Source organism: Pleurodeles waltl, chromosome 4_2 (genome assembly GCF_031143425.1).
Source record: "Pleurodeles waltl isolate 20211129_DDA chromosome 4_2, aPleWal1.hap1.20221129, whole genome shotgun sequence".
Classification (NCBI taxonomy): Eukaryota; Metazoa; Chordata; class Amphibia; order Caudata; family Salamandridae; genus Pleurodeles; species Pleurodeles waltl.
In genome coordinates this window covers 525,648,921-525,676,356 of record NC_090443.1, presented here as the reverse complement: position 1 = coordinate 525,676,356, position 27,436 = coordinate 525,648,921, and the positions used below count along the sequence as shown (strand labels likewise).

General features: G+C 46.2%; 1 protein-coding gene across 6 annotated transcripts in view; it reads left to right on the top strand.

Annotated features, from left to right (window-relative positions):
- SMG7 (SMG7 nonsense mediated mRNA decay factor) overlaps window positions 1-27,436 on the top strand; it is a 468,256-nt gene that overhangs the window by 231,668 nt on the left and 209,152 nt on the right. The gene's annotated exons all lie outside the window — the stretch shown is intronic.

The window sequence follows — 27,436 nt, the reverse complement described above, 5'->3', positions numbered from 1 at the left end:
ATAGAAAGAATGGGTGGAGACATTGAAGAGGCAGACAAGAGGCAATTCAGACTAGGTCCTATCACTGTGGAAGTAGGTCAGTTCCCCAAAGGGAATGACCTGAACAGAAGGATGTAAGGCAGAGTAGGCCCTGCAACTAACCAGCCTATTTCTCCTACTCTTCCTCGCCTGACAGACTAGGAAGACTCTCCCAGCTTGGGCTGAGTCTCCTGGCCTGTGGGCTGGGGGGGGCTTGTGTAAAGAAATGGCTCCCTGTTGCAGTTACCCCCCACTTTTTGCCTGATACTGATGCTGACTTGACTGAGAAGTGTGCTGGGACCCTGCTAACCAGGCCCCAGCACCAGTGTTCCTTCACCTAAAATGTACCATTGTATCCACAATTGGCACACCCTGGCATTCAGATAAGTCCCTTGTAACTGGTACTTCTAGTACCAAGGGCCCTGATGCCAAGAAAGGTCTCTAAGGGCTGCAGCATGTCTTATGCCACCCTAGAGACCCCTCACTCAGCACAGACACACTGCTTACAAGCCTGTGTGTGCTAGTGAGAACAAAATGAGTAAGTCGACATGGCACTCCCCTCAGGGTGCCATGCCAGCCTCTCACTGCCTATGCAGTATAGGTAAGACACCCCTCTAGCAGGCCTTACAGCCCTAAGGCAGGGTGCACTATACCATAGGTGAGGGTACCAGTGCATGAGCACTGTGCCCCTACAGTGTCTAAGCAAAACCTTAGACATTGTAAGTGCAGGGTAGCCATAAGAGTATATGGTCTGGGAGTCTGTTTTACACGAACTCCACAGCACCATAATGGCTACACTGAAAACTGGGAAGTTTGGTATCAAACTTCTCAGCACAATAAATGCACACTGATGCCAGTGTACATTTTATTGTAAAATACACCACAGAGGGCACCTTAGAGGTGCCCCCTGAAACTTAACCGACTGTCTGTGTAGGCTGACTAGTTCCAGCAGCCTGCCACACCAGAGACATGTTGCTGGCCCCATAGGGAGAGTGCCTTTGTCACTCTGAGGCCAGTAACAAAGCCTGCACTGGGTGGAGATGCTAACACCTCCCCCAGGCAGGAGCTGTGACACCTGGCGGTGAGCCTCAAAGGCTCACCCCTTTGTCACAGCCCAGCAGGGCACTCCAGCTTAGTGGAGTTGCCCGCCCCCTCCGGCCACGGCCCCCACTTTTGGCGGCAAGGCTGGAGGGAACAAAGAAAGCAACAAGGAGGAGTCACTGGCCAGTCAGGACAGCCCCTAAGGTGTCCTGAGCTGAAGTGACTCTAACTTTTAGAAATCCTCCATCTTGCAGATGGAGGATTCCCCCAATAGGGTTAGGATTGTGACCCCCTCCCCTTGGGAGGAGGCACAAAGAGGGTGTACCCACCCTCAGGGCTAGTAGCCATTGGCTACTAACCCCCCAGACCTAAACACGCCCTTAAATTTAGTATTTAAGGGCTACCCTGAACCCTAGAAAATTAGATTCCTGCAACTACAAGAAGAAGGACTGCCTAGCTGAAAACCCCTGCAGCGGAAGACCAGAAGACGACAACTGCCTTGGCTCCAGAAACTCACCGGCCTGTCTCCTGCCTTCCAAAGATCCTGCTCCAGCGACGCCTTCCAAAGGGACCAGCGACCTCGACATCCTCTGAGGACTGCCCCTGCTTCGAAAAGACAAGAAACTCCCGAGGACAGCGGACCTGCTCCAAGAAAAGCTGCAACTTTGTTTCCAGCAGCTCCAAAGAACCCTGCAAGCTCCCCGCAAGAAGCGTGAGACTTCCAACACTGCACCCGGCGACCCCGACTCGGCTGGTGGCGATCCAACACCTCAGGAGGGACCCCAGGACTACTCTGATACTGTGAGTACCAAAACCTGTCCCCCCTGAGCCCCCACAGCGCCGCCTGCAGAGGGAATCCCGAGGCTTCCCCTGACCGCGACTCTTTGAACCTAAAGTCCCGACGCCTGGGAGAGACCCTGCACCCGCAGCCCCCGGGACCTGAAGGACCGGACTTTCACTGGAGGAGTGACCCCCAGGAGTCCCTCTCCCTCGCCCAAGTGGAGGTTTCCCCGAGGAATCCCCCCCTTGCCTGCCTGCAGCGCTGAAGAGATCCCGAGATCTCTCATAGACTAACATTGAAAACCCGACGCTTGTTTCTACACTGCACCCGGCCGCCCCCGCGCCGCTGAGGGTGAAATTTCTGTGTGGGCTTGTGTCCCCCCCGGTGCCCTACAAAACCCCCCTGGTCTGCCCTCCGAAGACGCGGGTACTTACCTGCAAGCAGACCGGAACCGGGGCACCCCCTTCTCTCCATTCTAGCCTATGTGTTTTGGGCACCACTTTGAACTCTGCACCTGACCGGCCCTGAGCTGCTGGTGTGGTGACTTTGGGGTTGCTCTGAAACCCCAACGGTGGGCTACCTTGGACCAAGAACTGAACCCTGTAAGTGTCTTACTTACCTGGTAAAACTAACAAAAACTTACCTCCCCTAGGAACTGTGAAAATTGCACTAAGTGTCCACTTTTAAAACAGCTATTTGTGAATAACTTGAAAAGTATACATGCAATTTTGATGATTTGAAGTTCCTAAAGTACTTACCTGCAATACCTTTCGAATGAGATATTACATGTAGAATTTGAACCTGTGGTTCTTAAAATAAACTAAGAAAAGATATTTTTCTATATAAAAACCTATTGGCTGGATTTGTCTCTGAGTGTGTGTACCTCATTTATTGTCTATGTGTATGTACAACAAATGCTTAACACTACTCCTTGGATAAGCCTACTGCTCGACCACACTACCACAAAATAGAGCATTAGTATTATCTATTTTTACCACTATTTTACCTCTAAGGGGAACCCTTGGACTCTGTGCATGCTATTCCTTACTTTGAAATAGCACATACAGAGCCAACTTCCTACACATAGCCATTGTCCCAAACGCAAGATTGCACATGCGGCCCTTACAACAGTGCCTAGCATCACAATGGTCACAAGCACAGGGTCAACTTCTAGATCTGGTGTTGATAGACCGCCAAACATACATCTCGCTTCTATGGTGGAACAGTACAAATTTAAACCGAGGGCGGCCTTTCCAAGACCCAGTGCCACAATACGTCATAACGACGGATGCTTCAATGACAGGGTGGGGAGCACACCTCAATCAACACAGCATCCAAGGACAATGGGACATACATCAGAGGCAGTTTCACATAAATCACTTAGAACTGTTAGCAGTATTTCTAGCGCTGAAAGCATTTCAACCCATAATAACCCCAAAATACATTCTTGTCAAAACAGACAACATGACAACAATGTATTATCTAAACAAACAAGGAGGGACACACTCGACACAGTTGTGCCTCCTAACACAAAAAATATGGCATTGGGCGATTCACAACCACATTCGCCTAATAGCACAATTTATTCCAGGGATTCAGAACCAGTTGGCAGACAATCTCTCTCGAGATCACCAACAAACCCACGAATGGGAAATTCACCCCCAAATACTAAACAATTACTTTCAAATTTGGGGAACACCTCAAATAGATCTATTTGCAACAAAGGAAAACTCAAAATGCCAAAACTTCGCATCCAGGTACCCACAAGATCAATCCCAAGGCAATGCTCTGGATGAACTGGTCAGGGATATTTGCATACGCTTTTCCCCCTCTCCTTCCATATCTAGTAAACAGGTTGAGTCAAAACAAACTCAAACTCATACTAATAGCACCAACATGGGCAAGGCAACCTTGGTACACAACACTACTAGACATTTCAGTAGTAACTCATGTCAAACTACCCAACAGACCAGATCTGTTAACACAACACAAACAACAGATCAGACATCCAAATCCAGCATCTTTGAATCTAGCAATTTGGCTCCTGAAATCCTAGAATTCAGACACTTAGACCTCATGTATGGAGGTCATAAGACAAGCTAGGAAACCTACCACTAGACACTGCTATGCAAATAAGTGGAAAAGATTTGTGTATTACTGCCATAATAATCAAATTCAGCCATTACACGCATCTCCAAAAGATATAGTGGGATATTTACTACATTTGCAAAAATCAAATCTAGCTTTCTCTTCCATAAAGATACATCTCACCGCAATATCAGCTTACCTGCAAATTACTCATTCAACTTCACTATTTAGAATACCAGTCATTAAAGCGTTTATGGAAGGCCTAAAGAGAATTATACCACCAAGAACACCACCTGTTCCTTCATGGAACCTCAACATTGTCTTAACAAGACTCATGGGTCCACCTTTCGAGCCCATGCATTCTTGTGAAATGCAATACTTAACGTGGAAAGTTGCATTTTTGAATGCCATCACATCTCTAAGAAGAGTGAGTGAGATTCAAGCATTTACCATACAAGAACCATTTATTCAAATACATAAAAATAAAGTAGTTCTAAGGACAAATCCAAAGTTTTTACCAAAGGTTATCTCACCGTTCCACTTAAATCAAACAGTAGAATTACCAGTGTTCTTCCTACAGCCAGATTCTGTAGCTGAAAGTGCACTACATACATTAGACATCAAAAGAGCACTAATGTACTACATTGACAGAACAAAACTATTTAGAAAAACAAAACTATTTATTGCCTTTCAAAAACCTCATACAGGAAATCCAATTTCAAAACAAGGCATTGCTAGGTGGATAGTTAAGTGTATTCAAACCTGCTATCTTAAAGCAAAGAGAGAGCTGCCTATTACACCAAAGGCACACTCAACCAGAAAGAAAGGTGCTACCATGGCCTTTCTAGGAAATATTCCAATGAACGAAATATGAAAGGCAGCAACATGGTCTACGCCTCATACATTTACCAAGCACTACTGTGTAGATGTGTTAACTGCACAACAAGTCACAGTAGGTCAAGCTGTACTAAGAACATTATTTCAAACTACTTCAACTCCTACAGGCTGAACCACCGCTTTTGGGGAGGTAACTGCTTACTAGTCTATGCACAGCATGTGTATCTGCAGCTACTCATGCCATCGAACGGAAAATGTCACTTACCCAGTGTACATCTGTTCGTGGCATTAGTCGCTGCAGATTCACATGCGCCCACCCGCCTCCCCGGGAGCCTGTAGCCGTTTAGAAGTAGATCTTGAACATTTGTACATTTGTAAATATATTACTTTAACCTTTATTATGTACATACGTATTCATTCCATTGCATGGGCACTATTACTAACATACACAACTCCTACCTCACCCTCTGTGGGGAAAACAATCTAAGATGGAGTCGACGCCCATGCGCAATGGAATCGAAATGGGAGGAGTCCATCGGTCTCGTGACTCGAAAAGACTTCTTCGAAGAAAAACAACTTGTAACACTCCGAGCCCAACACCAGATGGCGGACTGTGCACAGCATGTGAATCTGCAGCGACTAATGCCACGAACAGATGTACACTGGGTAAGTGACATTTTCCATATACACATGCTGTGCACATCCCGCCATCTGGTGTTGGGCTCGGAGTGTTACAAGTTGTTTTTCTTCAAAGAAGTCTTTTCGAGTCACGAGACCGAGGGACTCCTCCCATTTCGACTCCATTGCGCATGGGCGTCGACTCCATCTTAGATTGTTTTTTTTCCGCCATCTGGTTCGGACGTGTTCCTTTTCAATCCGTGTTTCGGGTCGGAAAGTTAGTTAGAATCTCGGAAAAATCGTCGGTATTGTTTGCGTTCGGTATCGGGTTAGTTACAGCAGATCGACACCGAATTAAGAAGAGCTCCGGTGGCCCTTTGGGGTTTTCTTCCATCCCCGTCGGGGCCTGGTCGGCCCGGCCACGTGTCTCTTCAAGGCTGATGGAACGGACCCCATTCTGCTTCTGTCCAGAATGCCATAACAAGTATCCATATACAGATCAACATCTGGTCTGTAACTTGTTTGTCACCAGAACACAAGGAGGATACTTGTGAGGCCTGTCGAGCGTTTCGGTCCAGGAAGACACTCAGGGACCGAAGAGCATGAAGACTGCAAATGGCGTCGGCGCCAACAGGACAAGAGCGTTTCGAGGAGGAGGAAGAAACATTCTCCACCCAGGAGTCGGACTCTGAGGAGATCGATCCCGAGGAAACGCCGAAAACCGTGAGTAAGACGTCGAAAACAAAAACTCACGAGAAAAGCGCTAAAGCCCAGGGGACGCCACCGCCAACAGGCCATGGCTTAACCCAAAAAAGCGGTGACCGAGCCAAGGCACCGAAAAAGGGCACGCTGGTGTCTAAGTCATCCGACTCCGGTCGAGATACTGCCACACAGCAATCTCGGACCCGAGACATCGGCTCTGAGAAATCTCGGCACCGTGACAGCGGCACCGAACAAATGCGGCACCAAGACACCACCACGCCGAAAATTACAAAGGTTTCTTCGGAGCCTAAAAAGACCTCCGAAAAAGTTTTGGTTCCGAAACATCCAGCCTCGGAGCCGAGAACAGGTTCCTATACAGAGGAACAAGGATTAGCCTCACAAATGAAAAAAACATAGATTTGGAGAGGAACTTCAAGCTGTAGAGGCAGACTATACTCAAAGAAGGCTCCACATTCATCAAGACACAGGGAAGATAACCACTCTTCCTCCAAATAAAACAAAAAGAAAACTTGCCTTTCACGAAAAGGACAAGGAGCCACAGACAAAGGTGGCAAAGAAAACAACTCCACCACCATCAGTGCACACATCACCAGTAGCAACTCCTCCACTGATGCACTCACCGACTCATACTGCCATGAGTCAAGATGATCCCGATGCATGGGATCTTTACGATGCTCCAGTATCGGACAACAGCCCAGACTCGTACCCTACCAGGCCGTCCCCTCCTGAGGACAGTACATCTTACACACAGGTGATCGCAAGGGCAGCTGCTTTCCATAACGTCACCTTACATTCAGAACCAATTGAGGATGACTTCTTGTTTAACACGCTAACCTCCACTCATAGCCAGTACCAAAGACTACCTATGCTCCCAGGAATGCTAAAACATTCAAAACAAATCTTTCAGGATCCTGTTAAAGGCCGAGCCATAACTCCAAGGGTGGAGAAAAAGTACAAGCCACCGCCAACAGATCCTGTTTATACTACAACGCAGTTAACTCCAGACTCCGTAGTTGTCGGGGCAGCTCGTAAGAGAGCAAACTCTCATACCTCGGGAGACGCACCACCTCCAGACAAAGAGAGTCGCAAATTTGATGCTGCGGGCAAAAGGGTTGCAGCACAGGCAACAAACCAATGGCGCATTGCCAATTCACAAGCGCTTTTGGCAAGATATGACAGAGCTCACTGGGATGAGATGCAACATTTGATAGAACACTTACCCAAGGAGTTCCAAAAAAGAGCACAACAAGTGGTGGAAGAAGGACAAAGTATCTCGAATAATCAGATACGGCCTACAATGGATGCAGCAGATACGGCTGCAAGGACAGTAAATACTGCAATAACAATAAGAAGGCACGCATGGCTCCGCACGTCAGGTTTCAAGCCGGAAATTCAACAAGCCGTGCTAAATATGCCATTTAATGAACAGCAGTTGTTTGGGCCGGAAGTCGACACTGCTATTGAGAAACTCAAAAAAGACACTGATACGGCAAAAGCCATGGGTGCACTCTACTCCCCGCAGAGCAGAGGCACCTTTCGCAAAACACCTTTTAGGGGAGGGTTTCGAGGACAACCTACAGAAACCACAACATCACAAACAAGGCCCACTTACCAAAGCCAATATCAGCGGGGAAGTTTTCGGGGGCAATATAGAGGGGGACAATTCCAAAGAAGTAGAGGAAAATTCCAAAGCCCCAAAAGTCCTCAAAATAAGCAGTGACTCAAGTCACACATCCCCATCACATAACACCTGTGGGGGGAAGATTAAGCCAATTTTACAAACATTGGGAGGAGATAACAACAGATACTTGGGTACTAGCAATTATCCAGCATGGTTCTTGCATAGAATTTCGCGAATTCCCTCCAACAGTCCCACCGAAAACACACAGTATGTCGAAACAACATATAAATCTTCTAGGATTAGAAGTTCAAGCATTGCTCCAAAAAGAAGCAATAGAAATAGTACCAAAACAAGAACTAAACACAGGAGTTTACTCACTGTACTTTCTGATACCCAAAAAAGACAAAACACTAAGACCTATTCTAGGAAGTTGGCTCTGTATGTGCTATTTCAAAGTAAGGAATAGTATGCACAGAGTCCAAGGGTTCCCCTTAGAGGTAAGATAGTGGCAAAAAGAGATAATACTAATGCTCTATTTTGTGGTAGTGTGGTCGAGCAGTAGGCTTATCAAAGGAGTAGTGTTAAGCATTTGTTGTACATACACACAGGCAATAAATGAGGAACACACACTCCGAGACAAATCCAGCCAATAGGTTTTGTTATAGAAAAATATATTTTCTTAGTTTATTTTAAGAACCACAGGTTCAAATTCTACATGTAATATCTCATTTGAAAGGTATTGCAGGTAAGTACTTTAGGAACTTTGAATAATCACAGTAGCATATATACTTTTTACATAAAACACAATAAGCTGTTTTAAAAGTGGACAATTTTCACAGTTCCTGGGGGAGGTAAAGTATTGTTAGGTTTCACAGGTAAGTAAGTCACTTATAGGTTTCAGTTTTTGGTCCAAGGTAGCCCACCATTGGGGGTTCAGAGCAACCTCAAAGTTACCACACCAGCAGCTCAGGGCCGGTCAGGTGCAGAGGTCAAGGAGGTGCCCAAAACACATAGGCTTCAATGGAGAGAAGGGGGTGCCCCGGTTCCAGTCTGCCAGCAGGTAAGTACCCGCGTCTTCGGAGGGCAGACCAGGGGGGTTTTGTAGGGCCCCGGGGGGGACACAAGTCAGCACAAAAAGTACACCCTCAGCAGCGCGGGGGCGGCCGGGTGCAGTGTGCAAACACGCGTCGGGTTTTCAACGAGAGATCAAGGGATCTCTTCAGCGTTGCAGGCAGGCAAGGGGGGGGGGGCTCCTGGGGGTAGCCACCACCTGGGCAAGGGAGAGGGCCTCCTGGGGGTCACTCCTGCACCGGAGTTCCGTTCCTTTAGGTGCTGGGGGCTGCGGGTGCAGGGTCTTTTCCAGCCGTCGGGAAATGGAGTTCAGGCAGTCGCGGTCAGGGGGAGCCTCGGGATTCCCTCTGCAGGCGTCGCTGTGGGGGCTCAGGGGGGACAACTTTGTTTACTCACGGTCTCTGAGTCGCCGGAGGGTCCTCCCTGAGGTGTTGGTTCCCCACCAGTCGAGTCGGGGTCGCCGGGTGCAGTGTTGCAAGTCTCACGCTTCTTGCGGGGAGTTGCAGGAGTCTTTAAATCTGCTCCTTGAAACAAAGTTGCAGTTCTTTTGGAGCAGTGCCGCTGTCCTCTGGAGTTTCTTGTCTTTCTTGAAGCAGGGCAGTCCTCAGAGGATTCAGAGGTCGCTGGTCCCTTGGAAAGCGTCGCTGGAGCAGGTTTCTTTGGAAGGCAGGAGACGGGCCGGTAAGTCTGGGGCCAAAGCAGTTGGTGTCTTCTGTTCTTCCTCTGCAGGGTTTTTTTTTCAGCTCAGCAGTCCTCTTCTTCTTGTAGTTTCAGGAATCTAAATTCTTAGGTTCAGGGAAGCCCTTAAATACTAAATTTAAGGGCGTGTTTAGGTCTGGGGTGTTAGTAGCCAATGGCTACTAGCCCTAAGGGTGGGTACACCCTCTTTGTGCCTCCTCCCAAGGGGAGGGGGTCACATTCCTATCCCTATTGGGGGAATCCTCCTTCTACAAGATGGAGGATTTCTAAAAGTCAGAGTCACCTCAGCTCAGGACACCTTAGGGGCTGTCCTGACTGGCCAGTGACTCCTCCTTGTTATTCTCATTATTTCTCCTGGACTTGCCGCCAAAAGTGGGGGCTGTGTCCAGGGGGCAGGCATCTCCACTAGCTGGAGTGCCCTGGGGCATTGTAACACGAAGCTTGAGCCTTTGAAGCTCACTGCTAGGTGTTACAGTTCCTGCAGGGGGGAGGTGTGAAGCACCTCCACCCAGAGCAGGCTTTGTTTCTGTCCTCAGAGAGCACAAAGGCTCTCACCGCATGAGGTCAGACACTCGTCTCTCAGCAGCAGGCTGGCACAGACCAGTCAGTCCTGCACTGAACAATTGGGTAAAATACAGGGGGTATCTCTAAGATGCCCTCTGTGTGCATTTTTTAAATAAATCCAACACTGGCATCAGTGTGGGTTTATTATTCTGAGAAGTTTGATACCAAACTTCCCAGTATTCAGTGTAGCCATTATGGAGCTGTGGAGTTCGTTTTTGACAGACTCCCAGACCATATACTCTTATGGCTACTCTGCACTTACAATGTTTAAGGTTTTGCTTAGACACTGTAGGGGCATAGTGCTCATGCACTGGTGCCCTCACCTATGGTATAGTGCACCCTGCCTTAGGGCTGTAAGGCCTACTAGAGGGGTGACTTATCTATATTGCATAGGCAGTGTGAGGTTGGCATGGCACCCTGAGGGGAGTGCCATGTCAACTTACTCGTTTTGTTCTCATCAGCACACACAAGCTGGCAAGCAGTGTGTCTGTGCTGAGTGAGGGGTCCCCAGGGTGGTATAAGATATGCTGCAGCCCTTAGAGACCTTCCCTGGCATCAGGGCCCTTGGTACCAAGGGTACCAGTTACAAGGGACTTACCTGGATGCCAGGGTGTGCCAATTGTGGAATCAAAAGTACATTTTAGGTGAAAGAACACTGGTGCTAGGGCCTGGTTAGCAGGGTCCCAGCACACTTCTCAGTCAAGTCAGCATCAGTATCAGGCAAAAAGTGGGGGGTAACTGCAACAGGGAGCCATTTCTTTACACCTATACTAGACCTCAGAATATTAAATACATACATCAAATCAGACCATTTTCACATGGTTACATTACAAGAAGTAATCCCACTGCTCAAACAACAAGACTACATGACAACACTGGATCTAAAGGATGCATATTTCCATATACCAATACATCCTTCACACAGGAAGTACCTAAGGTTTGTATTCCAAGGGATACATTACCAATTCAAAGTGTTGCCATTCGGAATAACAACTGCGCCAAGAGTTTCTACAAAATGTCTAGCAGTAGTAGCTGCACATATCAGAAGGCAGCAAATACATGTGTTCCCGTACCTAGACGATTGGTTAATCAAAACCAACACGCAAAAACAGTGTTCACAACACACAAATTACGTCATAGAAACCCTACACAAACTAGGTTTCTCAATCAATTACTCAGTCACACCTTCTGCCGTGTCAAACACAGCAATACCTAGGAGCAACAATCAACACAGTAAAAGGAATTGCCACTCCAAGTCCACAAAGAGTCCAAACATTCCAAAATGTCATACAAGCCATGTATCCAAACCAAAAGATACAGGTCAAATTAGTAATGAAACTCCTAGGCATGATGTCCTCATGCATAGCCATTGTCCCAAACGCAAGATTGCACATGCGACCCTTACAACAGTGCCTACAGAATGTGGGGAACGCCACAAATAGATCTATTTGCAACAAAAGAAAACTCAAAATGCCAAAACTTCGCATCCAGGTACCCACAACATCAGTCTCATGGCAATGCACTATGGATGAACTGGTCAGGGATATTTGCGTACGCTTTTCCCCCTCTCCCACTTCTTCCATATCTAGTAAACAAGTTGAGTCAAAACAAACTCAAACTCATACTAATAGCACCAACATGGGCAAGGCATCCTTGGTACACAACACTACTAGACCTTTCAGTAGTACCTCATATCAAACTGCCAAACAGACCAGATCTGTTAACACAACACAAACAACAGATCAGACATCCAAATCCAGCATCGCTGAATCTAGCAATTTGGCTCCTGAAATCCTAGAATTCGGGCACTTAGACCTCACACAGGAATGTATGGAGGTCATAAAACAGGCTAGAAAACCTACCACTAGACACTGTTATGCAAATAAGTGGAAAAGATTTGTTTATTACTGCCATAATAATCAAATTCAACCTTTACACGCATCTGCAAAAGAGATGATAGGATACTTACTACATTTGCAGAAATCTAAACTAGCTTTCTCTTCCATTAAAATACATCTTACAGCAATTTCAGCTTACCTGCAAATTACGCACTCAACTTCATTATTTAGGATACCAGTCATAAAAGCGTTTATGGAGGGCCTAAAGAGAATTATACCACCAAGAACACCACCGGTTCCTTCATGGAACCTCAACATTGTCTTAACACGACTCATGGGTCCACCTTTTGAGCCCATGCACTCTTGTGAAATGCAATACTTAACGTGGAAAGTTGCATTTTTAATTGCCATCACATCTCTAAAAAGAGTGAGTGAAATTCAAGCATTTACCATTCAAGAACCATTTATTCAAATACACAAAAATAAAGTTGTTCTACGGACCAATCCTAAATTTTTACCTAAAGTAATCTCACCGTTCCACTTGAATCAAACGGTAGAATTACCAGTGTTCTTCCCACAGCCAGATTCTGTAGCTGAAAGAGCACTACATACATTAGACATCAAAAGAGCACTAATGTACTACATTGACAGAACAAAACTAATTCGAAAGACAAAACAATTATTTATCGCCTTTCAAAAACCTCATACAGGAAATCCAATTTCAAAACAAGGCATTGCTAGATGGATAGTTAAGTGCATTCAAACATGCTATCTTAAAGATAAAAGAGAACTGCCTATTACACCAAAGGCACACTCAACCAGAAAGAAAGGTGCTACCATGGCCTTTCTAGGAAATATTCCAATGCACGAAATATGTAAGGCAGCAACATGGTCTACGCCTCATACATTTACCAAGCACTACTGTGTAGATGTGTTAACTGCACAACAAGCAACAGTAGGTCAAGCTGTACTAAGAACATTATTTCAAACTACTTCAACTCCTACAGGCTGAACCACCGCTTTTGGGGAGATAACTGCTTATTAGTCTATGCACAGCATGTGTATCTGCAGCTACACATGCCATCGAACGGAAAATGTCACTTACCCAGTGTACATCTGTTCGTGGCATTAGTCGCTGCAGATTCACATGCGCCCACCCTCCTCCCCGGGAGCCTGTAGCCGTTCAGAAGTAGATCTTAAACATTTGTACATTTGTAAATATATTACTTTAAACTTCATTATGTACATACGCATTCACTCCATTGCATGGGCACTATTACTAGCATATACAACTCCTACCTCACCCTCTGCGGGGGAAAACAATCTAAGATGGAGTCGACGCCCATGCGCAATGGAGTCGAAATGGGAGGAGTCCCTCGGTCTCGTGACTCGAAAAGACTTCTTGAAGAAAAACAACTTGTAACACTCCGAGCCCAACACCAGATGGCGGACTGTGCACAGCATGTGAATCTGCAGCGACTAATGCCACGAACAGATGTACACTGGGTAAGTGACATTTTCCATATATATATGTATGCATGTGTATATATATATATATGTTTGATGTCATGTGTAGCTGCAGATACACATGCTTTGCATACATCCGCCATCTAGTGTTGGGCTCGGAGTGTTACAAGGTGTTTTTCTTCAAAGAAGGTTTTCGAGTCACGAGATCGAGTGACTCCTCCTCTCGATGATGGCGCGCATGGGCATTGAGTCCTTTGTTAGATGCTTTTCTTTGCGCCGTCGGGTTCAGACAGGTTTCCTCTCGCTCCGGTATATCTAGCTTCGGTACTATCTGAACTTCTCTCTTCTTTCTATAAACGTCAGTATAGTCCTCGGTCTGGTTTTTCCAATCTCATATTTGATCCAATTGTATACGTCTGGGTGGAATACACGCCCCTTTGGGGTGACCTCGCCCTTCTTCGGCCTACTTCAACGCCCGGTAGTAGAACAATGTTTGGCTCTGATTTCGATCAAGATTCTGATGTCAACACCCTATCCATCCCACCGGCGCAGTACGTGAGTACATCAGCCCCTACCCATCAACTAAAGACAACCAAAAAGACTTCATCACTGGTCTTGGTCCCCCCACTGCTTACCAGCCATGCTCGGACCTGAAAAAATACAATCGGATAACCAGCCCCCTGGTTTGTACCGAAACACAAGGCCAAAGTGCATTTGGCATAGACCAAACAGCTTGCTGCACCTGTTTCGGGATTGAGCTGAAAATCATAGACTTCTACCTTGGAGCCGAAAAAAACGACCAACACTTTCGGAGCTGACTTTTTAACATCTACTCATAAGGAGTATCAATGTCTCCCTATGCTCCCAGCCATGCTTAAACATGCAGAAGACATTTAAAGGAACTGGTAAAATCTAGAATTATTACACCAAGGGTGGATAAAAAGTTTAAACCTGCACCCTCTGATCCGGTTTTTATTAGGGCTCAATTGCCACATGACTCTGTAGCTGTTAGTGCAGCAAGAAAGAGAGCAAATAGCCAGTCTACAGGGAATGCCCCTCCTCCAGATAGTCATAAATTTGATGCAGCCGCAAAGAGTAGCAACTGAAGCTGTGAACCATTGGAGGATTGCAAACTCTCAAGCACTGTTGGCAAGATATGCTAGAACTCATTGGGACCAAATGGAAGACATGTTATAGTACCTTTCACCAGAACACCAGAGAACGGGTCAACAGATAGTAACAGAATGGCAGGCCATTTCCAGTAATCAAATTAGATCTGCCATGGATGAAGCAGACCCAGCAGCAAGAGTTATCAACACTAGTGACATCACTGAAGGCACGCATGGGTAACTGCTTCAGGGTTTAAGCCAGAAATTCAACAGGCAGTGTTGAATATGCCTGATAAGCAACACCTATTTGGGCCAGAGGTTGATACAATAGAAAGGCTGAAATAAGACTGATACAGTTAAAGCTATAGGTGCCCTTTATACTACACCCACTCTGGGAACTTTTCCTAGACCACATTTTAGGGGTGGTTTCAAACCATCCACCTCAGAGCCATCCACATACCAACAGAAACAAGGACGACATTTTTACAACAGAGGCTCCTTCAGAGACTCCTACAGAGGGAATAATTATAGAGGGAAAGGTAAATCAACCGTCACAAGAGGTTCTTCCACCTCAACCAAATAGTGACTTTTTACAGATCCCCACAAAGCATACATCTCCTGTAGGAGGAAGACTGGAAACGTTTTACCCACAATGGCACAACATTACTACAGATCAATGGGTTCTATCAATTATCTAACATGGTTATTGCCTAGAACTTATCTCTACTCCACCAAACATTTCCCCTCACTCGCACAAACTTACTCTGGAACATCTCAATTTATTAAAACAGGAGGTGCAGTCACTACTACTCAAAGGTGCCATTGCGATGGTACCTATATTCCAACAAGGGTCAGGAGTGTATTCATTATACTTCCCCATTCCAATGAAAGATGGTACTCTAAGACTAATCTTAGATCTCAGACCCCTCAATCATTACATTCTGTCAGAACGTTTTCACATGGTCACTCAACAGGACATCATTCCCCTGCTAAAAAAAACAAGATTACATGACAGCATTAGATCTAAAAGATACTTATTTCCACATACCCATACATCCAGCACATCAGAAATTTCTAAGATATGTTGTAGCAGGGAAGCATTACCAATTCAAAGTACTACCCTTCAGAGTAACAACAGCACCAAGGGTATTCACCAAATACCTGGCAGTGGTTGCAGCATTCCTCAGAAGACAACACATACGTGTCTTTCTGTATCTGGATGACTAGCTCATAAAAGGCAGTACAATTCAAACCTGACAACAGCATACACACTATACAGTGGACACCTTACACAACCTAGGGTTCACAATCAACGATCAAAAATCTCACCTGCAGCCAGCCCAAATACAACCGTATCTAGGAGCAATTCTGAACATTAATTCAGCATTAGCATACCCAAACCCAGTGAGAATTAAAGCTTTTCACCAACTCATACCTCAACTGCAGTACGTCCACACTTACACAGTGAAGTTGATCATGAAACTTTTGGGAATGATGGCATCATGCATAGCAATAGTACCCAATCACACCAAAGTATTAAAGGGTAGAACCCTGTGCCACAGACCATAATCACAACAGATGCATCAATGATAAGTTCGAGAGCCCATCTCAACAACCTCACCATACAAGGGGAATGGGACTCGATTAACAAACTTATCACATAAACCATTTGGAATTACTAGCATAGTTCCTAGCACTCAAAGGTTTTCAGACACAAATCACACAAGACTGTGTTAAGGACAGACAACATGACCACAATCTATTATCTTAAAAACAGGGGTGGGGAGAACTCATCTCCATTGTCCCTGTTGCCACAGACAATTTGGAAATGGGCAATTCACAATCATATTCAACTATTAGTGGAGTATATTCCAGGGATAAACAATCAACTACCGGACCTCTTAAGCAGGACGTAGCAACAAGTGCACAAATGTGATTCAACAATACTTCCAAATGTGGGGAACCCCAGACATACACATCTTCGCCACGCCCGAAAATGTAGAACGCCCAAACTTCGCATCTAGGTACCCACCCCCCTCAATCCAAGGGCAATGCTCCATGGATCAGCTGGTCAGGGATATTTGCTTATGCTTTTCCGCCTCTCCCACTAATCCCATTTCTAGTCAACAAGACCTATCACACCTACCTCCCTATGATACTCATAGCTCCCACCTGGGCACATCAACACTGAAACACAACACTATTGGATCTGTCTGTAGTACCATATCACAAACTACCAAACAGACCAGACCTATTGACTCAGAACGAAGGTCAAATCAGGCATCCCAATCCTAGTATGCTCATCCTGGCGATTTGACTCCTGAGGTAATAGAATTCGCCTATATACAGCTTCCATCAGAATGTATGGATATGCTAAAGGATGCACGCAAGCCTACAATTAGACTGTGTTATGCAGCTAAATGGAAAAGCGCTGTATATTACTGTCAGCCCAAAAATATTAACCCACTTAAAGCGTCCGTACAGGATATTGTCTGTTATTTGGTTCACTTATTTTTTTTTTTTTTATAATTTAGGTTATTACTTTATTAAAATTCATTTAACAGCAATAGCTGCTTACCTCCAAAACAAACAGCATACTTCTCTCTTTAGGATTCCTATTATTAAAGCTTTTATGAAATCCTTAAAATAATAATTCCACCTAGATCTCCACTAGCTTCTGCATGTAACATCGTGCTCACAAAACTTATGGGTCCACCATTTGAACCCATGCATTTTTGCCCTCTTCAGTTTTTGTCAAGGAAGCTTGCTTTCTTAGTAGCAATTACTTCCTTAAGAAGAGTTAGTGAAATTCAAGCATTCACTTTAGAAGAACCTTTCTTTCAAACTCACAAGAATAAAATAGTCCTTATGACAAACCCTAAATTCATACCAAAAATAGTTTCACCATCTCATATCAGTCAGTGGAATTGCCAGTCTTCTTTCCAAAGCCAGATTCAGTTGCTGAAAGAGCTCGTCATACCCTTGATGTTAAAAGGGCGCCTGCCCCTATGCCCATATATAAAAAACAGTTGAAGGCCTTGGGTACACCACTGCCGGAAGGCCATGGTTCAGCCCGAAAAGACTGTGGTGAACTGACCTTCGGGCTCTGTGCCGAAAAAGGCCCCTCCTCCGTCCACTTCGGAGTCTAGCAAGTTGGTTAGAACTTCCACCTCAGACTCTAGTAAGCCTCCTCACTCTTCGGAGTCGAAGATTCGACGTCCTTCGGAGCCGAAACAGCCGACTTCATTTTCGGGACCGAAAAAGATTCAGACTTCGGAGCCGAAAAAATCCTCATACACAGAGAAACAAGGACTTTCGAGTAAACTTAAACAAATCTTGAAGCCGATGCAAGAATCTCACAAAGCTGCTGAAGAAGAGACTGAGATTGAGCCAATATTGGAGGTTCTGGATGAAAGACAATCAAGAATCCATATACATAAAGACACTGGTAAAATTCTGACTGCACCTCCGTTAAAGACTAAAAGAAAACTGGCCTTTCAAGAGGAATTCTACTCTGCTCAACCACCAGCAAAGGTTCAGAAACAAAAGGAGAAACCAGCACCTCTCCCTACTTCTCCTCCTCACTCTCCACAGCTTTTTTTCACCTCCTCGCAATAGTCCACCACCATTGCCTTCTCCAACTCCATACTCGCATGGAGATACAGTGGATCCTCTGTATCTGTATGATCCTGATCTTATTCCAGACAATGATCCTGACCTACAACCCTCCAAGCCTTCACCACAGGACACTACTGCCTACACTCAGGTAGTTTCTAGGGAAGCTACTTACCAGGGGGTGCTTATGCACCCTGAACGCCTGGAGGAAGATTTTTTTATTCAACACTCTGTCTTCCACTCACTCTAGATACCAGTGTCTCCCAATGTTGCCTGGAATGGTCAAATATGCTGACCAAATTTTTAGTGAGCCCGTCAAAGCTAGAGTAATTACTCCTAGAATTGACAAAGTATAAACCTGCTCCTACAGACCCAGACTACATCACACATCAAGTTCCGCCAGAATCAGTAGTGCTGAGTGTGGCTAGGAAAAGAGCTAACAGCCAATCCTCAGGGGATGCTCCTCCACTTCATAAGGAGAGTAGGAAATTTGATGCTGCTGGCAAGAGAGTAGCCACGCCAGCGGCTAATCAACTGCGAATTCCAAAAATTCGCAAGCACTCATTGCCAGATACGATAGAGCCCACTGGCATGAGATGCAAGAATTCATACAGCACCTCCCAAAAGAGCATTAAAAGAGAGCACAGCAGGTTGTGGAGGAAGGACAGGCTATACGTAATAATCAGATAAGGTCTGCCCTCGATGCTGCTGATACAGCTGCAAGGAGTGTAAATACAGCCATTACAATACGAAGGCATGCATGGTTACGCTCTTCTGGTTTTAAACCACAAATTCAACCGGCAGTACTTAACATGCCTTTGGATAAACATTTATTTGGGCCTGAGGTGGATACCACCATAGAGAAACTGAGTAAGGGCTCCGATACTGCAAAAGCAATGGGAGCATTATATACCACACCACATAGAGGCTCCTTTCGCAGGCCCCAATTCAGAGGAGGATTTAAGTCATAATCCTCTGAACCTTCTACCTCTCAATCGAAGAGGGACAACAGACTCAAAATCAGAGGGGGCTTTAGAGGGTCCTATAGAGGACAATATTTCAGAAACTGGATGGTGTAGTGGCTTGCTTTGAGGCTTGGAATTTTCCTCAAACAGTGACTTCTTTCTCACCCCTCCACCACACACATCTCCTGTGGGAGGAAAACTACAACAATTCCACTCTCATTGACAAAATATCACCACAGACAATTGGGTGTTATCAATTATCCGCAATGGCTATTGCTTAGAGTTAATATCCACCCCTCCAAACATTCCACCGTGTTACTACAAATTGTCCCCAGAACACAACGTTCTGTTGTAACAGGTGGTGCAATCTTTACTACTAAAACAAGCAATAGAATTAGTCCCACATTCTCAACAAGGAACAGGTGTATACTCACTATACTTCCTCATTCTCAAAAAAGATGGCACTTCAAGGCCTATTCTAGACCTAAAACCTCTCAATTTATACATCCTCTCAAAACATTTTCACATGGTAACTCTGCAGGATGTCATTCCTCTACTACAAAAGCAAAATTACATGAATGCTTTAGACCTTAAAGATGCGTATTTTCATAAACCCATCCATCCAGCTCACAGAAAATACATCAAATTCGTCATAGCAGGAAAACATTACCAGTTCAAAGTTTTGTCATTCGGCATAAGAACAGCTCCGAGTGTTCACAAAATGTCTAGCAGTAGTAGCAGCCTACATAAGAAGACAACACATTCACGTCTTTCCATATCTAGACGATTGGCTAATAAAATCAAGCAATTTTACACAATGCCAGCAACACACTCAATATGTGATAGAAACCCTGCATACACTAGGGTTCACTCTAAATTATTAGAAGCCACACCGTCAGCCAGCACAGGTACAACCTTACCTAGGTGCTATTCTAAATACTCAAAAAGCCTTAGAATATCCAAATACACAAGGGATACAGGCTTTTCAAAATCTCATCCCACATATCCAACCAAATCAATGGTACACTGTAAGATTTATCATGAAGATTCTAGGGATGATGGCATCTTGCATATCCATAGTTCCACATGCACGGCTAAACATGAGGCCTTTACAACAATGCCTCTCACAACAATGGTCTCAGGCACACTGTCGGCTTCAAGATCTAGTGTTGATAGACCAACATATGCACACGTCCCTTCAAGGGTGGAATCTCCACAATCTAATGAAGGGGCAGTCATTTCAAGACCCTGTACCTCAGACCAAAATAACACTCATCAATGATAGGTTGGGGAGCTCATCTCAAGAATCATACCATTCAAGGGCGATGGGATCCTAAACAGAAACAACTTCACATAAACCACCCGGCAGTGTTTCTTGCCTGAAAGCGTTTCAGCCCCTCATCAAACAAAAGAATGTTCTGATAAAAACAGACAACATGACGACCATGTATTACCTCAAAAAACAGGGCGGGACACATTCATCTCAACTGTCTCTGCTAGCCCAGACAATATGGAAATGGGCAATTCACAATCCCATTCAATTAGCAGAATACATTCCAGGAATAGACAATCAGTTAGCGGATCTCCTAAGAAGGAATCATCAACAGACTCACAAATGGGAGATTCACACCCAAGTACTTCAAAAGTACTTTCAAAAGTGGGGAACACCGGAAATAAACATATTCGCAACAAGCGAAAACGCAAAATGATAAAACTTCACATCCAGACACCTACATCCTCTATCCAAGGGCAATGCTCAATGGATCAACTGGTCAGGGATATTTGCTTACGCTTTTCCCCCTCTCCCTCTCCCACTCCTTCCCTTTCTGGTCAGCAATCTACATCAAACATCTCTTACCATGATACTCATAGCCCCAACACGGGCACATCAACACTGGTACACAACACTCTTAGACTTGTCTGTGGTACCTGTAAAGAAATGGCTCCCTGTTGCAGTTACCCCCCCACTTTTTGCCTGATACTGATGCTGACTTGACTGAGAAGTGTGCTGGGACCCTGCTAACCAGGCCCCAGCACCAGTGTTCCTTCACCTAAAATGTACTTTTGTATCCACAATTGGCAGACCCTGGCATCCAGATAAGTCCCTTGTAACTGGTACTTCTAGTACCAAGGGCCCTGATGCCAAGGAAGGTCTCTAAGGGCTGCAGCATGTCTTATGCCACCCTGGAGACCTCTCACTCAGCACAGACACACTGCTTGCCAGCTTGTGTGTGCTAGTGAGGACAAAACGAGTAAGTCGACATGGCACTCCCCTCAGGGTGCCATGCCAGCCTCTCACTGCCTATGCAGTATAGGTAAGACACCCCTCTAGCAGGCCTTACAGCCCTAAGGCAGGGTGCACTATACCATAGGTGAGGGTACCAGTGCATGAGCATGGTACCCCTACAGTGTCTAAACAAAACCTTAGACATTGTAAGTGCAGGGTAGCCATAAGAGTATATGGTCTGGGAGTTTGTCAAACACGAACTCCACAGCACCATAATGGCTACACTGAAAACTGGGAAGTTTGGTATCAAACTTCTCAGCACAATAAATGCACACTGATGCCAGTGTACATTTTATTGTAAAATACACCACAGAGGGCACCTTAGAGGTGCCCCCTGAAACTTAACCGACTATCTGTGTAGGCTGACTAGTTTTAGCAGCCTGCCACAAACCGAGACATGTTGCTGGCCCCATGGGGAGAGTGCCTTTGTCACTCTGAGGCCAGTAACAAAGCCTGCACTGGGTGGAGATGCTAACTCCTCCCCCAGGCAGGAATTGTCACACCTGGTGGTGAGCCTCAAAGGCTCACCTCCTTTGTGCCAACCCAGCAGGACACTCCAGCTAGTGGAGTTGCCCGCCCCCTCCGGCCAGGCCCCACTTTTGGCGGCAAGGCCGGAGAAGATAATGAGAAAAACAAGGAGGAGTCACTGGCCAGTCAGGACAGCCCCTAAGGTGTCCTGAGCTGAAGTGACTCTAACTTTTAGAAATCCTCCTTCTTGCAGATGGAGGATTCCACCAATAGGGTTAGGATTGTGACCCCCTCCCCTTGGGAGGAGGCACAAAGAGGGTGTACCCACCCTCAGGGCTAGTAGCCATTGGCTACTAACCCCCCAGACCTAAACACGCCCTTAAATTTAGTATTTAAGGGCTACCCTGAACCCTAGAAAATTAGATTCCTGCAACTACAAGAAGAAGGACTGCCCAGCTGAAAACCCCTGCAGCGGAAGACCAGAAGACGACAACTGCCTTGGCTCCAGAAACTCACCGGCCTGTCTCCTGCCTTCCAAAGATCCTGCTCCAGCGACGCCTTCCAAAGGGACCAGCGACCTCGACATCCTCTGAGGACTGCCCCTGCTTCGAAAAGACAAGAAACTCCCGAGGACAGCGGACCTGCTCCAAGAAAGGCTGCGACTCTGTTTCCAGCAGCTTTAAAGAACCCTGCAAGCTCCCCGCAAGAAGCGTGAGACTTGCAACACTGCACCCGGCGACCCCGACTCGGCTGGTGGAGACCCGACACCTCAGGAGGGACCCCAGGACTACTCTGATACTGTGAGTACCAAAACCTGTCCCCCCTGAGCCCCCACAGCGCCGCCTGCAGAGGGAATCCCGAGGCTTCCCCTGACCGCGACTCTTTGAACCTAAAGTCCCGACGCCTGGGAGAGACCCTGCACCCGCAGCCCCCAGGACCTGAAGGACCGGACTTTCACTGGAGGAGTGACCCCCAGGAGTCCCTCTCCCTCGCCCAAGTGGAGGTTTCCCCGAGGAATCCCCCCCTTGCCTGCCTGCAGCGCTGAAGAGATCCCGAGATCTCTCATAGACTAACATTGCGAACCCGACGCTTGTTTCGACACTGCACCCGGCCGCCCCCGCGCTGCTGAGGGTGAAATTTCTGTGTGGACTTGTGTCCCCCCCGGTGCCCTACAAAACCCCCCTGGCCTGCCCTCCGAAGACGCGGGTACTTACCTGCAAGCAGACCGGAACCGGGGCACCCCCTTCTCTCCATTCTAGCCTATGTGTTTTGGGCACCACTTTGAACTCTGCACCTGACCGGCCCTGAGCTGCTGGTGTGGTGACTTTGGGGTTGCTCTGAACCCCCAACGGTGGGCTACCTTGGACCAAGAACTAAGCCCTGTAAGTGTCTTACTTACCTGGTTAACCTAACAAATACTTACCTCCCCTAGGAACTGTGAAAATTGCACTAAGTGTCCACTTTTAAAACAGCTATTTGTGAATATCTTGAAAAGTATACATGCAATTTTGATGATTTGAAGTTCCTAAAGTACTTACCTGCAATACCTTTCGAATGAGATATCACATGTAGAATTTGAACCTGTGGTTCTTAAAATAAACTAAGAAAAGATATTTTTCTATAACAAAACCTATTGGCTGGATTTGTCTCTGAGTGTGTGTACCTCATTTATTGTCTATGTGTATGTACAACAAGTGCTTAACACTACTCCTTGGATAAGCCTACTGCTCGACCACACTACCACAAAATAGAGCATTAGTATTATCTATTTTTACCACTATTTTACCTCTAAGGGGAACCCTTGGACTCTGTGCATGCTATTCCTTACTTTGAAATAGCACATACAGAGCCAACTTCCTACAGTACCCCATTCCAAACTTCCAAACAGACCAGATTTGTTAACACAGAACAAAGGACAAATCAGGCACCCAAACCCCAACGCTCTCAATTTAGCGATTTGGCTCCTAAAGTCATAGAATTTGGTTACCTAAAACTTCCATCTGAATGTATGGAAGTGCTTAAACAAGCACGTAAACCTGCTACCAGGCAATGTTATGCTAACAAATGGAAAAGATTTGTTTACTTCTGTCAATCTGAAAATACTGATCCACATCTGTACAAGATATTGTATGCTACCTACTTCATTTACAAAAGTCAAATTTAGCTTCCATCAAAATCCACCTTACTGCAATATCTGCATATTTATTTACTAAATATACAACACGCTTCTCTACTGAGAGTCCCTGTTATTAAAGCTTTCATGGAAGGATTAAAACGCATTATTCCACCTAGGACACCACCTTTTCCTTCTTGGAATCTAAATATCGTACTTACCAGACTCATGGGCCCACCTTTTGAACCCATGCACTCTTGTCAAATTCAATTCTTGACATGGAAGGTTGCCCTGCTTGTAGCTATTACCTCATTGAGAAGGGTTAGTGAAATGCAAGCCTTCACTATTGAGGAACTTTTTTTCCAAGTACACAAACATAAAGTCGTACTTAGGACACATCCAAAATTTCTACCAAAAGTAGTATCTTTTCACATCTACCAAACAGTGGAGTTGCCAGTCTTCTTCCCCCAGCCAGACTCAGTTGCAGAAAGAGCTCTTCATACTCTAGATCTCCAAAGAACTCTTATGTTCTATATAGATAAAACTAAATACTTTAGCAAAACAAAAAAACTTTTTGTTGCTTTTCAACAACCACATAAAGGAAATCCTATATCTAAACAAGGCTTAGCTAGATGGATTGTTAGATGCATACAAACATGCTACATCAAGGCAAAACGACAACTTTTGATCACTCCTAGAGCACATTCTACAAGAAAGAAAGGTGCGTCAATGGCATTTTTAGGAAACATACCAATGGCTGATATATGCAGAGCTGCCACGTGGTCTACTCACACATATATCTATATAAAAATATGACAGTGGTTAGATTGCGGTGGCATTTTCAACTTACGGCCTTTCATGCTGCACTTAAGTAGACACACATCCAAGAGTGGAAAAGTGTTAATTCACTACTTCCAGACCCAACTACTAGATGTTCGAATTATGTACAGCATTTGAATCTAGAAGAGCTTTAAGCTCAAACTATTATTAAGGTAAGTCACTGTTTTCTTCTTGTTTTCTTTGCAGAAGTGTGCTTTAAGCCTGTTTTTGCCAGTTGTTTGCCTTCCTTTCTCAGTTTAGTAATCTGTTTCCACTTATTTGGGAATGGGACTAAAAACAAAAAAAACAGATGTACAATTAAGGAAAATTACCTTTGTGGTGATTACAGAAATCATAGCTTGTGTGCTGTTTCTAATTACCGCCAAGTACCAGTAATTCATGCCTCTGTAAATTGCAAAGATTGGTGTAAAGAAATGGCTCCCTGTTGCAGTTACCCCCCACTTTTTGCCTGATACTGATGCTGACTTGACTGAGAAGTGTGCTGGGACCCTGCTAACCAGGCCCCAGCACCAGTGTTCTTTCACCTAAAATGTACCATTGTTTCCACAATTGGCACAACCCTGGCACCTAGGTAAGTCCCTTGTAACTGGTACCCCTGGTACCAAGGGCCCTGATGCCAGGGAAGGTCTCTAAGGGCTGCAGCATGACTTATGCCACCCTAGGGACCCCTCACTCAGCACAGACACACTGCTTGCCAGCTTGTGTGTGCTGGTGGGGAGAAAATGACTAAGTCGACATGGCACTTCCCTCAGGGTGCCATGCCAACCTCACACTGCCTGTGGCATAGGTAAGTCACCCCTCTAGCAGGCCTTACAGCCCTAAGGCAGGGTGCACTATACCACAGGTGAGGGCATATGTGCATGAGCACTATGCCCCTACAGTGTCTAAGCAAAACCTTAGACATTGTAAGTGCAGGGTAGCCATAAGAGTATATGGTCTGGGAGTCTGTCAAAAACGAACTCCACAGCTCCATAATGGCTACACTGAATACTGGGAAGCTTAGTATCAAACTTCTCAGAATAATAAACCCACACTGATGCCAGTGTTGGATTTATTAAAAAATGCACACAGAGGGCATCTTAGAGATGCCCCCTGTATTTTACCCAATTGTTCAGTGCAGGACTGACTGGTCTCTGCCAGCCTGCTGCTGAGAGACGAGTTTCTGACCCCATGCGGTGAGAGCCTTTGTGCTCTCTGAGGACAGAAACAAAGCCTGCTCTGGGTGGAGGTGCTTCACACCTCCCCCCTGCAGGAACTGTAACACCTAGCAGTGCGCTTCAAAGGCTCAAGCTTCGTGTTACAATGCCCCAGGGCACTCCAGCTAGTGGAGATGCCCGCCCCCTGGACCCAGCCCCCACTTTTGGCGGCAAGTCCAGGAGAGATAATGAGAAAAACAAGGAGTCGTCACTGGCCAGTCAGGACAGCCCCTAAGGTGTCCTGAGCTGAGGTGACTCTGACTTTTAGAAATCCTCCATCTTGTAGAAGGAGGATTCCCCCAATAGGGATAGGAATGTGACCCCCTCCCCTTGGGAGGAGGCACAAAGAGGGTGTACCCACCCTCAGGGCTAGTAGCCATTGGCTACTAACCCCCCAGACCTAAACACGCCCTTAAATTTAGTATTTAAGGGCTCCCCTGAACCTAAGAATTTAGATTCCTGAAACTACAAGAAGAAGAAGACTGCTGAGCTGAAAAACCCCTGCAGAGGAAGAACAGAAGACACCAACTGCTTTGGCCCCAGTCCTACCTGCCTGTCTCCTGCCTTCCAAAGAACCCTGTTCCAGTGACGCTTTCCAAGGGACCAAGGACCTCTGTCTTTCTTGAAGCAGGGCAGTCCTCAGAGGATTCAAACTCCCGAGGACAGCGGCACTGCTCCAAAAGAACTGCAACTTTGTTTCAAGGAGCAGATTTAAAGACCCCTGCAACTCCCCGCAAGAAGCGTGAGACTTGCAACACTGCACCCGGCGACCCCGACTCGACTGGTGGAGAACCAACACCTCAGGGAGGACCCTCCGGCGACTCCGAGACCGTGAGTAACCAAAGTTGTCCCCCCTGAGTCCCCACAACGACGCCTGCAGAGGGAATCCCGAGGCTCCCCCTGACCGCGACTGCCTGAACTCCATTTCCCGACGGCTGGAAAAGACCCTGCACCCGCAGCCCCCAGCACCTAAAGGAACGGAACTCCTGTGCAGGAGTGACACCCAGGAGGCCCTCTCCCTTGTCCAGGTGGTGGCTACCCCGAGGAGCCCCCCCCTTGCCTGCCTGCAACGCTGAAGAGATCCCTTGATCTCTCATTGAAAACCATTGTAAACCCGACGCGTGTTTGCACACTGCACCCGGCCGCCCCCGTGCTGCTGAGGGTGTACTTTTTGTGCTGACTTGTGTCCCCCCCGGTGCCCTACAAAACCCCCCTGATCTGCCCTCCGAAGACGCGGGTACTTACCTGCTGGCAGACCGGAACCGGGGCACCCCCTTCTCTCCATTGAAGCCTATGCGTTTTGGGCACCATTTTGAACTCTGCACCTGACCGGCCCTGAGCTGCTGGTGTGGTGACTTTGGGGTTGCTCTGAACCCCCAACGGTGGGCTACCTTGGACCCCAATTTGAACCCCGTAGGTGGTTTACTTACCTGCAAGAACTAACAATACTTTACCTCCCCCAGGAACTGTGAAAATT